Genomic DNA, 12,507 nt, shown 5'->3' with positions numbered 1-12,507 from the left:
CCGTCCTGCCAGGCCTTGCAATGTGGCCCGCACCGCACTGTCATCACTGCACTCCGCTGCGTTTCCATCACAATGACAGTTTATGACTGTGCAGTAAACCATTCGGCCCGTAATTTAGGCTGGATTTTAGATTTTGGCCCCTTCTCTGATTGAGTTCGACACCCCTACTCTAAGGCCTCTGCCTATGTGACTTAGAGAGGTACCACAAAAGAAATGGAACCTAAATGACTGGGTAAACCACTAGAGTTAAAACAACAACATGCCCAACTTCACCAGATTTCCCACAACATTTTATTCTGAAAAATAAGGATGGATGCCAAGTATATTAGGGTCATGAGTGGGGGAATCCAAAGAGGGCAGAGGAAACTGAAGTCCCATTCTGCAAACAATTGCTGTACAGTCCTTATGAGTGGGGAGGGGGTAGATACAGAAGAGAAGTCTAGGAAGCTACTATCAATAGCAAAGCATAAACAGTAAAGTGAACATAAGAAAGCATGAACAGCTCTTGCAGGTCGGCCACCGACATGCCATCCAGAATCAGGAAGACCCGAAAACTTCGGGGCCACGTGAGCCACGGCCACGGCCGCATTGGCGAGCACAGGAAGCACCCCAGGGGCCACGGTAATGCTGATGGCTTGCGTCATCACAGGATCAACTTCAACAAATATCACCCAGGTTACTTTGGGAAAGTTGGTGTGAGGCATTTTCACTTAAAGAGGAACCAGAGCTTCTGCCCAACTGTCAACCTTGATAAACTGTGGGCCCTGGTCAGTGAGCAGACGCAGGTAAATGCTGCCAAAAGCAAGACTGGAGCTGCTCCTCCATTGATGTGGTGCGATCGGGCTTCTACAAAGTTCTGGGGAAGGGAAAGCTCCCAGAGCAGCCTGTCATTGTGAAGGCCAAGTTCTTCAGCAGAAGAGCCGAGGCGAAGATTAAGGGTGTTGGTGTTGGTGGGACCTGTGTCCTGGTAGCTTGAAGCTACGTGGAGGGAAGTTCCATTAAAATGTCCAAGTACAAAAAAAAGAAAAAAAAAGAAAGCATGAACAATTCTATGTTTTCAGAACATGAAATGCATAGCAGGGAATGGCTGGAAGTGAAGCCCAAGAAGTAGGCAAAGGCCATTGTCATGGACAGCCGTATAGAGAAGCTATTAAAAAATGCAGGATCGGCCAGGGCCGGTTTGGCTCAATGGATAGAGTGTTGGCTTGGGACTGAAATGATTCCAGTCAAGGGCATGTACCTAGGTTGAGGGCATATCCCCAGTAGGGGGTGTGCAAGAGGCAGCTGATCGATGACTCTCTCTCATCAATGTTTCTAACTCTCTCTCTCTCTCTCTTCCTTTCTCTCTGTACAAAATCAATAAAATATATATTTTTTAAAATGCAGGATAGTATCCAACAGGTAGTAAGTGATAAAATTCCAAGGGTGCACAAAGACAAGCGTAATGAGAATCTAAACAAAAGACAGCACATAACATCCTATAGAATCATTCAAGTAATAATGGAAGAAATATTGAGAGAGAGCAGGAGCTAGGAAAATAATTCTTAAATAATTAAGAATATATATAAAACAGAAGTGTCGCAAGAAGGAAATATCTAATATATTAGATAAATGAGATTAAGTGAGAGCATTTATCTTCATAGTAGGAAAATGTATGCTTAAGGTTGATATGATTTACCTCACCAGAGCCATTTGAAGATTCTTCATAACAAATACTTTGATAGGATAATATTTTACTATTAAATACCAAAACTGGCAAGATCTATTTTTACCCACACTTTGTGCTCATTGGAGTTAATTCCTGTCTCTTAATACATTGTCATTAGTAAATTAGAATAGCATATAGGTGAAAATATTGATTAGAAAGATTTTTTTGCCCCTTACCACAAGTAGGTAGTATTCTATAAATAAAGAGAAGAACAAATCCTATAATATAAATCCCTGAGATAGTTATTCATAAGTGTAACTAAGAAAAAAAAAACTTTGAAAATAAAGATTCATTAAATTCCAAGTGTGTAAACTGAATCTTACTCATTTCTTGTATAATTAGCCCATTGTTTGCCTAAATTTATCAGGCCAAATTAACAACACAAATTCTGTTTGTTTGTTTGTTCATAAAATTCATGATGAGGCACATAGAGAGGCAGAAAAAAAATACACTTTAAAGTGAATTAGATCCTTTGGTAGCCACTGTCCTTGCTTCTAACATTCCCAATTGTAATGCAAAGAATAAAAACACTTTGAGGTCATCTTGTTTGAAATCTATTCTTGAGGGGAGCTGTGAAGGAATTACTGCCACTGCAGAAAACAGCCTTCCTGAGGCAGGCAATTATATTTTTAGATATATTTAGTTTACATTGTTTATGTTTTAAAAATAGAAAAAATAAAGGAGGCTATTTTTATTAACCACACATACTCTTTCTATTTTAAAAGCTCATCTTTCTTTCCCAGCCTACAGATCCTAATTTTAAGAGTCCTACAATGAGAAACACAGATATATATATATATATATATATATATATATATATATATGCCACTTTATCCCATGAAAGGTGAAATAAAATAGAATCACTTATGTGAAAGGTTTTAAAATGAAGCCAGAGGCTATTAAGATAATGGAGTTTATAAGAGGTCCTCACTGCTGAACCTTGAACTTTTAAACTGGGCTAAACTACAAACATTCAAGGACTCTGCAACTTGCTGCAGTAACAGATAACATGTTTCCCCGAAAATAAGACATCCTCCGAAAATAAGACCTACTTACAGGTTTCCTTCTGAGTAAAATATAAGGCATCCCCCCGAAAATAAGGCCCCCCCCTAGGCTATACATGAGAGATTTGATCCACTGATTCTGAAAGAAATGGAGTCACAAGAAATTCACCAGGAAATTCAGGAATTGGATTGTTATGATGATGTTCCAGAAGATGATGACATGATTGTCATTGAATAAATGAGTAAATGCTTGATACTGTAGGATTCACAGTTTGTCTGGTTTGTGTTGACAACTACCGTACTACCGTACCGTATACAGGTAATAAATTTCCTTTATTTTCATTTAACAATAAATGTGTACTGTATTCTTCATCATGGAAAAATAAGACATCCCCTAAAAATAAGACCTAGCACATCTTTGGGAGCAAAAATTAATATAAGACACTGTCTTATTTTCGGGGAAACAGGGTATTTGCTTAGTGATAGCCTTAGCAACCACTCATGTGTAATCAAGATTAAATTTCTGCTGCCAACACCAATTAAAGCTCTTTATAAACAGCTTCTGCAAACATTCCTTTTATTTTTATTTTTACAGAGTCTGGTTTTGCTTCCTAGTGGGGTACCGTGGGGGTTGCTACTCAATTCTGTGTGTTCCAAATTGCAATTCTTTGATCCCAAATAAACACTTTTGCTTAATTGTTGTCTCCTGACAATGTTAGGTTGACAGTCCGGACTTCCCAATATATTCAAGGCAACTAACTGAGTGCAGGAAAGGAAGCAAGAGCCAAAGTCTCCACCAGCTGAAGATGCTTCCTCTCTCACAGAGCAGAGGGAACTGTGTCCTCTGCTTTCCCTTTCTTCTCTAGACTGGAGAACTGGGCAGATGCTCTCCTAAAACTAAAGTGAGTCACCTGACTTTCTGTTTCCTGGTCATGCACTCACAACTACTGCCATCTTTGTTACCCAGAAGAAAGTTTGTCTACCCAACAGAAAGAGTTTGTCTACCCGGCTTAGCAGAGGCAAACACTACACACCCAGAACTGTAGTGGACAAAGACTGGCTATTCTAGTATTAATAGAGACACCCAGGAGAACAGTAAGCTCATCCAGGGCTTGGGGAGGTTTTAAATGGGTGTAGGGGGAACAGGTTTGTGGAAGCACCGGTGGGCAAGTGTTAATTGGAGCTTGGCTATTTATATTAAGGGGCATCAACACTAGATCTTTTTATTATAGAAAATTGACCCCTTGCTTCTGAAAGGGTCCCAGGGTTCAAGTTTCATTACATCTTGGTCCTTTGGTTGTGTGGGGAGTGGGGATGGGGGGTGGAAGGAGACTTTGGTTCCGGGTGCAGCTGGAGGTCAAAGTTCTCTTCTCTGTGCACACTTCAGCTGCATGACTTGCAGTTTGGTCTTTGTCTCTAAAAAGCTCCTTAAACAGCAGGATAGCCATTGTGAGTTGGTTCTATGGTTATATTTTGCCCAAGTTTCTGAATTTAAGTCTAATTGTCCACTTTGAAAATGAGTTCATGTCAGTTAAATAAATGGGACAAGATGTAGTTTTCTTTTATTCCCTACTAGAGGCCCTAGGCACAAAATTCATGCACGGGCCAAAACCGGTTTGGCTCAGCGGTAGAGCATTGGATTGAAAGGTCCCAGGTTCAATTCAGGTCAAGGGCATGTACATTGGTTGCAGGCACATTATCGGTAGAGGGTGTGCAAGAGGCAGCTGGTCGATGGTTCTCTCTCCTCTATGTTTCTAGCTCTCTACCTCTTTGTAAAAAAATCAATAAAATATATATTCTTTTTTAAAATTCACGCACTGGTAGGATCCCTAGGCCTGGTCAGCCATCAGGGCCAATCAGATTCCCCGCCTCCTCACCTCCTCCTTCCCTTTTTCCCTCATCGCCCCGCCACTTCCCCCTGGTGGTCAGTGCACATCATAGCAAGTGATCTAACTCTAGGTCAAACTCTCAAGAGGACAGACACTTTGCATATTAGCCTTTAATAGATAGATAGATAGATAGATAGATAGATAGATAGATAGATAGATAGATAGATATAGATTGTGCTCTTAGTCTATTTTTAGGAGTGCATCTTTGGCAAGAGGGAGTAAGGTGGCATGACAGCCAGGCAGACACATAGTCAGGTACCTTCAAAGAGTCTGTTGAAAGAAGCATAGTTGACTGATTGCCCAGAGCTGCTCCCTGTTAAGCCTGAACCTTGCAGCTGCCTGGCTGCCTGCAGGCAGAGGCCGAGTGTTACAGGGAAACTAGCTCCATCCCATTGCTGCCCGGATGTAGGACTGCTCCTGGCAGCAACTTTGACCCCAGCCATGGATGATTTGATTGCCTGCCAGTTGGCTGACTGAGTTTTTATTGGTGATCCACCCCATCCCCATTCCATTCCCTTACTAGTTAAGTGTTGGAAAACTCTTAGTAGAATGCATTAGTACTTCATTATCTCTGTCTCCATTTGAAAGGTGTGTTAAGGATTAAGGACGTGCCTTGGAAAGAAAATCTATGGAAGGCAGACAGTGGGAAAAAAGTGGGAAAAACCAAGGCTATATTTAGAGGGGCCAATGGCACTTTTTATATCACACTGCTAATTCCAACACCTCATTAATTTTATCTCCAGATTCATTTCCAAGAGTAGAAAGTGGGAAAGCATTTGAATTTACAATTTCAGTTGGCCAGTGTAGAAACCTCCTCTAAGAATTATTTTCACATTACCTTCGCTCTTAGACCTTTAGAAATTCTAAATTCTATTCCATAAAGACCATCTCTGAGAACTTGTCTCCTCCCTGTAAGAAAATTATCGCATTTTCTTCTATAGAAACATTACAAGCCTAATGTTCTCCAACAGTGTTGTGTGTTTCTATACAGCAAAACTCAGTGTGCTTTTCCACTCAACTGTGAACAGAACAATAGCAGAAACATGAATAAAGCCCATTTCTGAAATGATATCAGAACAGATTGGTTGTTTCCTAGCAAGAGGCCTTATACAGCAAAAAATAAAATAAAAAATAAATGCTGGCTTTTAGTTTCCTACATGTTCTTTCTACATCTTGTTCTCTAAACCCTGTTGAGTCTAAAATTACTAGACTTGAACATTTGTTCTTGAGGCACTTCACATTGTAAATGAAAACCTATCTGAGTGTATGCCAAGAAACAAAGACAAAGAGATAGAAACAATTGTTCAACTCATTCTGTTTTAAATGAGTTGAACAATTTCAACTCATTTCTTCTACTCATTTTCTCTCTCCTTTCTTTGTTTCCCCAACCCTTGAAAAGTATTATTGGTATTTTCTCTGTCACTATTTTTAAATTAGCTTTTAAAATTGCTTTTGCCATGAGTTAGGGCTGAACATATTAATATAGAAAAGTGCTCATAGTAATGTGAAGGGAACAGACATCAGAACATTATAGTATGAATTCAATTTTTGTTTACAGATATAATAAATTATAATAAGTATACATTTATGTAATCATTTAAATATATTAATTTTAATCATTGTAATCTATTAAATATGTTTATATAAAGAGAATAGGTTAAAATGCTAGAAAAATACCTACCAAAATTTAATTCAGGGGGTGCGGGGAAACCTGTGAAGCAGAATTTTTGGACTGAAACATACGGTGTTCCCCTGGGAAGGATGTCCCAGATTCTTTGTCCGCTGGAGTCAAAGAATGAATCCATGGACAGAAGGTGGTATAACAAAGGTGGAGATTTATTGAAGAACAAGGACAGACTCCCATGTGGAAAGGGGAAAGGGTCCCACTGACTTCCTTTTCCCTCCGGCCTATAAAGACTGCACATCCTGGTGCCTTGATATCCTCTCTGGTTGGTCACTATTCCCTTGGACTGGTTACTATAGTAACTCCTGGGCTCAAAGGTTGAACCTCATATGGGACATATGAAATTCTCCCCCCTCCTTCCTTCTTTATTGTTTTCATATTCCCTTTGGTCTTTCTTCTTCTTCTGGATGAAGGGCTTCCTTCTCTCTCTCTCTTTTTAAAATAATGTATTTTATTAATTTTTTTACAGAGAGGAAGGGAGAGAGATAGTTAGAAACATCGATGAGAGTCATCAATCAGCTAGCTGCCTCTTGCATACCCCCTACTGGGATGTGCCTGCAATCAAGGTACATGCCCTTGACTGGAATCGAACCTGAGACCCTTCAGTTCCCAGGCTGACGCTCTATCCACTGAGCCAAACCGGATTTGGCAAGGGATTCCTTCCAAAGACCTTTTGCTGTTCCCAGCTCACTCATTCTATGGAAATGTACCTGTTGTAGCTTTTCAGCTCCCCCATTCTATGGAAATACACCTTCTGCTGCTCTGCACCCTGTGCTTCCTCCATGGTCCCCTTAATTTCTAAAATTTCCTAAACCTGTCCTATTTTACCCCTACAATTCTTATTTCACATGGAAATTGGAAAATGGAACATTTTCTTGATAGATATGAATTTTTTTGTTTTTTGTTTTTTTTTAAATAAATGTCTATTACTTTTACAAAGAATACTCCTTTCAAATTGCTCTGTTGCACATATCCAGTTATTCCCAAGGCTGCCCAATCTTTATTTTATGACTATAGCCTGCAGGATTTTGACAAGGATCAAGTTTGTGGTGACTGCTTCCCCTTTTACTACCTTAAAATGTAATTACCTCAACAAAAAAAAAAAATGCTACCTAAACGGCAGATCTAAATGCATGCACCTTCCTCAGAATTTTGTCTGTCCATACTGCCAGGTACCCTCCTCCCGGGTTCCAGCTGCTCCCATCAGGGCACAGCTGCCGCTGCGAGCATTGCACCTGCCTGCCCCTGGCAAGGTTATGAAGTTAGCTAGTAAGTCCTTCCCCTAGGGAAGCTAATGGGCCACTTAAAAATTAATAATAAAAGAAATCAGATTCAGAGGACAGAATGGCAGCTGTCAGAGGGGAGGGAGTTTGTGAAACTGGGTGGAGAAAGTGAAAAGATTAAGCAAAAAGACAAAAGAATAAAAGGAATCACTGTACAAATGGGAGACAAGAAATAGTTTCAATAACAGTAATAACTAAAATCATAACACCTTGTACTTGGAGAGTGCTTTATACTTCTTGCTGTGATATTTTGCCCTTTCTTTCGATTTGCACAATAATTCCATGAGCTAAAAGAAACAAGTACAGAGAGTCCCAGCTTTCTGCCACTCTGCATTTCACTGTTCTGCTCACCCAACTTCTAACTTTGCTAAAATCCTTACATTTCATTTTGTTCCTGATTAATTTGCTTAATCATCAATTCACCTGGAATCCACCAAAAAGCTCAATGCTTTTATATCTAGGGAACATAGCTGAAATAAGCATTTTTTTTCTCTTAGAGAAAAAAAAACAGCACCACAGTATAGAAAGACTGGGAATCAGAAAGACTTCTGATTTAATCTTGTTTCTGCTATTTACTGGCTCAGGCAGCCTTGGCCAAATTACTTAGCCCGCTAAGCCTCAATTTCCCATCTGTAAAGTCGGGATTATAATTCCTACATAACAGGGCTGTTGTAAGGATTGTGTGAAAACCTGGAGTAAAGCAGCTGGCTTAAGGAAACCACACAAAGCATTTGGAATCTGACAAAATCTTTTCCCTGGCCCCATCTGCTGGCAATAAAGCGTAAAAGCCATGTTTAAAATTAAGCAGAATACAGAGCTTTCAATCTGGAGCTGTCCCATGTTCTCTCGTCATTTACAGAAATGCATAATGTTGAGCACCAGGAACTGACTGTATCAGTTCTCTGTGTTAAGGTGAGAGAAAGCAAGGGACCTAACTCAGAGTCATGCAGCGAACTGCTAACAGAACTTCAGACTTGAAAGCCCCAAAACCAAAACAGAAGATGTGCAGGTAGTGTAGTGTAGTGTAGCGTAAATGGAAGAAGTCATGGGGGCCAAAGACCTCAACGAGAATCCATGGTTGTGAAATATAGTGGCAACCATACTTTGGTAAAAACTGCTGTTTGAATTTTAACCCTTCTAGTTTGGCTCTCGCACCTGATTAAACATGGGGTGGGGTCGGGGGGCTATTTACCTTAGCTTTCAGGTGGAGTCTTGAAGGCTAAGGCAGTTTTCCCTTGCCTGGAACCAGGAAAACAGGAGAGTAATTCCCACTAACTCAGTAACCTTCAGAGATAGAAACTGTAGATAACCTCTGAGCTCTGCTTCTATGTTATTGGCCATCGCAAGATAGGGCCACATTCCAATGTCCAGCAGGATGTGACTAGCAATGACCCTGCTGGGCTGACTCCAGTCTTTAGAATGTAGTCTTTAGGATTTAGAATTTAGAAGAAAGGAAAATTCCTGTGGTTTGAACCTTTAAAAGGGACTGCCTACCCCTGAAACGGTGCAGTCGTGTGGAGACCACCTGCGTGTGGTGCTCTCGCGTCTGTCCTGGCCAGATATTTCAATACATCTTTGCCTGCTTTTTAATTAATCATCAGCCTCCGGTGGTCTTATTTTGAACCCACGGTTCGACCCCATAACAGTTGTCCCCTGGGTGTGAGTCGTTAAGGGGTGTGGCTGTGGGAAGAGAGAGATTCCATGATCCTATGAAAAGGATATAAGCCAAAGGACAGCTGAAGTCGCCTTATTCTTTCAGGTTTGCACAAAGTTGGTTTAAGCTCTCAATATGAAGGTAATCCAGTATCTTTCCTGAAGTTTGTGCACATCTCCAGGGATCTATGTTCTACTCATGGTCACTTCCGGCTCCATTTTGGTTTCAGGAATCAAAACAGCCTTCCTTCACAAAAGGTGCAGCAACAGAAAACTCTGAGAGTGGCCTGCAACCTCAGAGACCCCTGGCGGATCAAAGATAATTGCCGCTACAGGTCTGCGGAAGGCATGAGTTCCTTATTGCTGTGGTTTTGCAGTGTGGGGGCATAAAATCACAAGATGGCGTCAGCCGCAGCACTGGGTAGCATTTATTGAGCACTTCAGCGAATGTCTAGGGTTGTCTGGATGCTCATTTGAATTTGAATTCAAGGTTAAGTTATAAGTAACTTTTAGTGTACACTCCATTTCAGATAAATCATGAATATTTTTTGGTATAAGTATGTTCAGTTTCAGAGGAAGAATCTGAAATTCAGATTTAACTGGGCATCCTGTGTTTTTCTTCATTCAGTCTAGCAACCCTTCAGATATGAGGCACTATGCTAAGCATTTTACACACATGGCTCATGTAATCCAAATAACATCCAACTTTTTTCAGGGAGTTTTGTTGCATTTTGTTTCTCTTTTTCTCAAGAAAGCCTTCTAGGCTCTGTCCTGACAATGAGGAATAACTCTAATTTTACATATTTGCATTGGATAATAGAGCTATTTATTCAGGCACACTGGAGCTGGGACTACAATGGGAAACCAGGCAGACACTATTTCTTCCCTTATGGAGTGAATGTGGTGGTGTTTCTCAGACCCTCCCTCAAGGCAGCCAGTCTAATCACACTGAATCTGTGTGTGTGTGTGTGTGTGTGTGTGTGTGTGTGTGTGTTGATGCAATGGTTATTGATTCTCTGAAGAGCTTCAGAAGCTACTCACTCCAATCTAGAGTAAAATGCTGTGTCTAGTACCATACCATATACATGGTCAGCATTGACAAGGGTGGCAAGAACATTCAAATCATCTTTTATTCCATATGAGTTACTACTTAGCTAAGAATTTAAATAGAGGTTTTCTATAGAAATTGGTGTTTTTAGTATATATATCTTAATAATATAAGGCAGGAAACACTTATAAAATAATATCTTATCTGACCCAGTTATCTTATTTATTAAAAAGTTTTGAATTTGCCCTATGTAAGGCAAACCTGGGTCCCTAAATTGGTATGACATGATGGGTTTGGGAACTGCTGAACACATTAGAAAATCTCACTCAACATTTTTTTTTATGTATCTTTATTGATTTCAGAGAGAAAGGAAGAGGGAAAGATAGAGACATCAATGATGAGATTGGCTGCCTCCTGCATGCCCCCTTCTGGGGAGGGAGCCCACACTCCAGGCATGTGCCCTTGTTCTGAATTGAACCCAGGACCCTTCAGTACACAGGCCAATGTTCTATCCACTGAGCCAAACCAGATAATACTAACTCAATATCTTAATAAGCTACATTCTTAACAGATATCTCACAACCTATGAACCATATAAGCAGTGGACTTTGATATACATTTTTTAAAAATATATTTTATTGATTTTTTTACAGAGAGGAAGAGAGAGGGATAGAGAGTTAGAAACATCAATGAGAGAGAAACATTGATCAGCCGTCTCCTGCACACCCCCACTGAGAATGTGCCCGCAACCAAGGTACATGCCCTTGACCGGAATTGAACCTGGGACTTTTCAGTCTGCAAGCCAACAGAAAAAGAATCCCTGGATTTTGCAAATGGTCATTGTGTGAGCTAATGTCCATGAAAGTCCTCCATAAATTTTAAATTCTATGAAAATGTAAGGAAACCTCATCATTAATTATCTGCAAGAATATAAGGAAATGTGGCTCATGCAATACAAATTGGATTAAGATTTGCTTTTGGAATTCAATTGATACAAATTAATTTTGCATTTAACAGTGATATATTTTAAAGGCATTATCATATATTGCAAAGCAGTCTTTTCTCAATTTAGCTACCAATTATTTGTGTTAGAAGTTCCCTCATCTGAAAAATGATACTCAAAGGCCCTTCCCTTGTCTGCCTCAGCTTTATGGTAGCTACATGCACAGTGACTGTGAAGGAAGCTGGTACCTGAGCATCCTGGATGATGATGTAGGATTCACAAGATGAGTAATTAAGTTTTTGTTCCGAGGATTCACAAGATGAGTAATTCACACATGAATCTTGAAATTGAAACTCTGGTATATCAACACAAGGCAACTGTTTGATTCCTCATGTCTCAGATATAACCTTCTCCAGTAGAATAATGTGTTAGTCCTACAAAAATTTATGAAGCCAAGTCAGTACTGAGTATTGGCATGTTGCAGAGAACTGGAATAAATCAAGCAATGCTGAGAGTTTGGAGTCTCACTCTATTCACCACAGGGGGCCTTAGAGAAAATGAATTCAAATTCTAAGCAAAGCTACAAGCAGAACTTCCCTTTTTATTCAAGAGCCAGCCCTATGCGGGCATAGTGGTTAGCTCGCTGCTGGCCTTGAAAACAACATATTTTTATCCAATTAAAAAGTACACCTGGCATGGGTGTATCTAGTCCCTGGCCTACAAGGTCAGACAGCTAAGTTTATCTTCTTCATTATTCAAGCAGGCTAGAGCAGGCTAGAAAGCAAAGTTACTTTTTTAGAATAAGAGGCCATCTAAAAAATAGCAGAGAATTCCAAACAATAGTTCTACAAAAGTCGTTGAGATTCAGGAATTTGTAGACAAGAAGAGAGAGAGCCAGAAATCTCCAAGTTCTAGTACATTAGCAGGAATGTTACCATGAGGCTGACGTAAGCATAGAGAGATGCTTCCACATCAGAGAAGAGCAGGAAACCAAGCTTTAGTAGCTCAAGGAAGAGGTCCCAGAAGAGGTGACATTTAAGATGACCGGTAGAGGAAAGGGAGTGAGCATATGGGTTGACCACATGTGAGTGGGATGGAATAATATTTGGAAATAGTGAGGAAGGTGCTCAAAGCAGAGGACATAAAAGAAAGAAAAGAAATCCATTTTATAAGATACAATAGATAGAATTTAGGAAACAATGAGGGAGAGGCAAATTGTAAGATTTTAGATTGAAGAGCTAAAGAGGAAAGAGAAAGAAACTTTACAATGTAATCTAGGGGACTTAGACTTATTC

General features: G+C 40.0%; 1 pseudogene; it reads left to right on the top strand.

Annotated features, from left to right (window-relative positions):
- Window positions 1–508: 508 nt before the first annotated feature.
- Window positions 509–1,037, top strand: LOC118712831 (annotated as a pseudogene).
- The last annotated feature ends 11,470 nt before the right edge of the window (window positions 1,038–12,507 follow it).

The sequence above is a fragment of the Pipistrellus kuhlii genome, unplaced genomic scaffold (assembly GCF_014108245.1).
Source record: "Pipistrellus kuhlii isolate mPipKuh1 unplaced genomic scaffold, mPipKuh1.p scaffold_m20_p_9, whole genome shotgun sequence".
NCBI classification, from domain to species: Eukaryota; Metazoa; Chordata; class Mammalia; order Chiroptera; family Vespertilionidae; genus Pipistrellus; species Pipistrellus kuhlii.
This window is presented reverse-complemented; position numbering and strand designations above follow the sequence as displayed.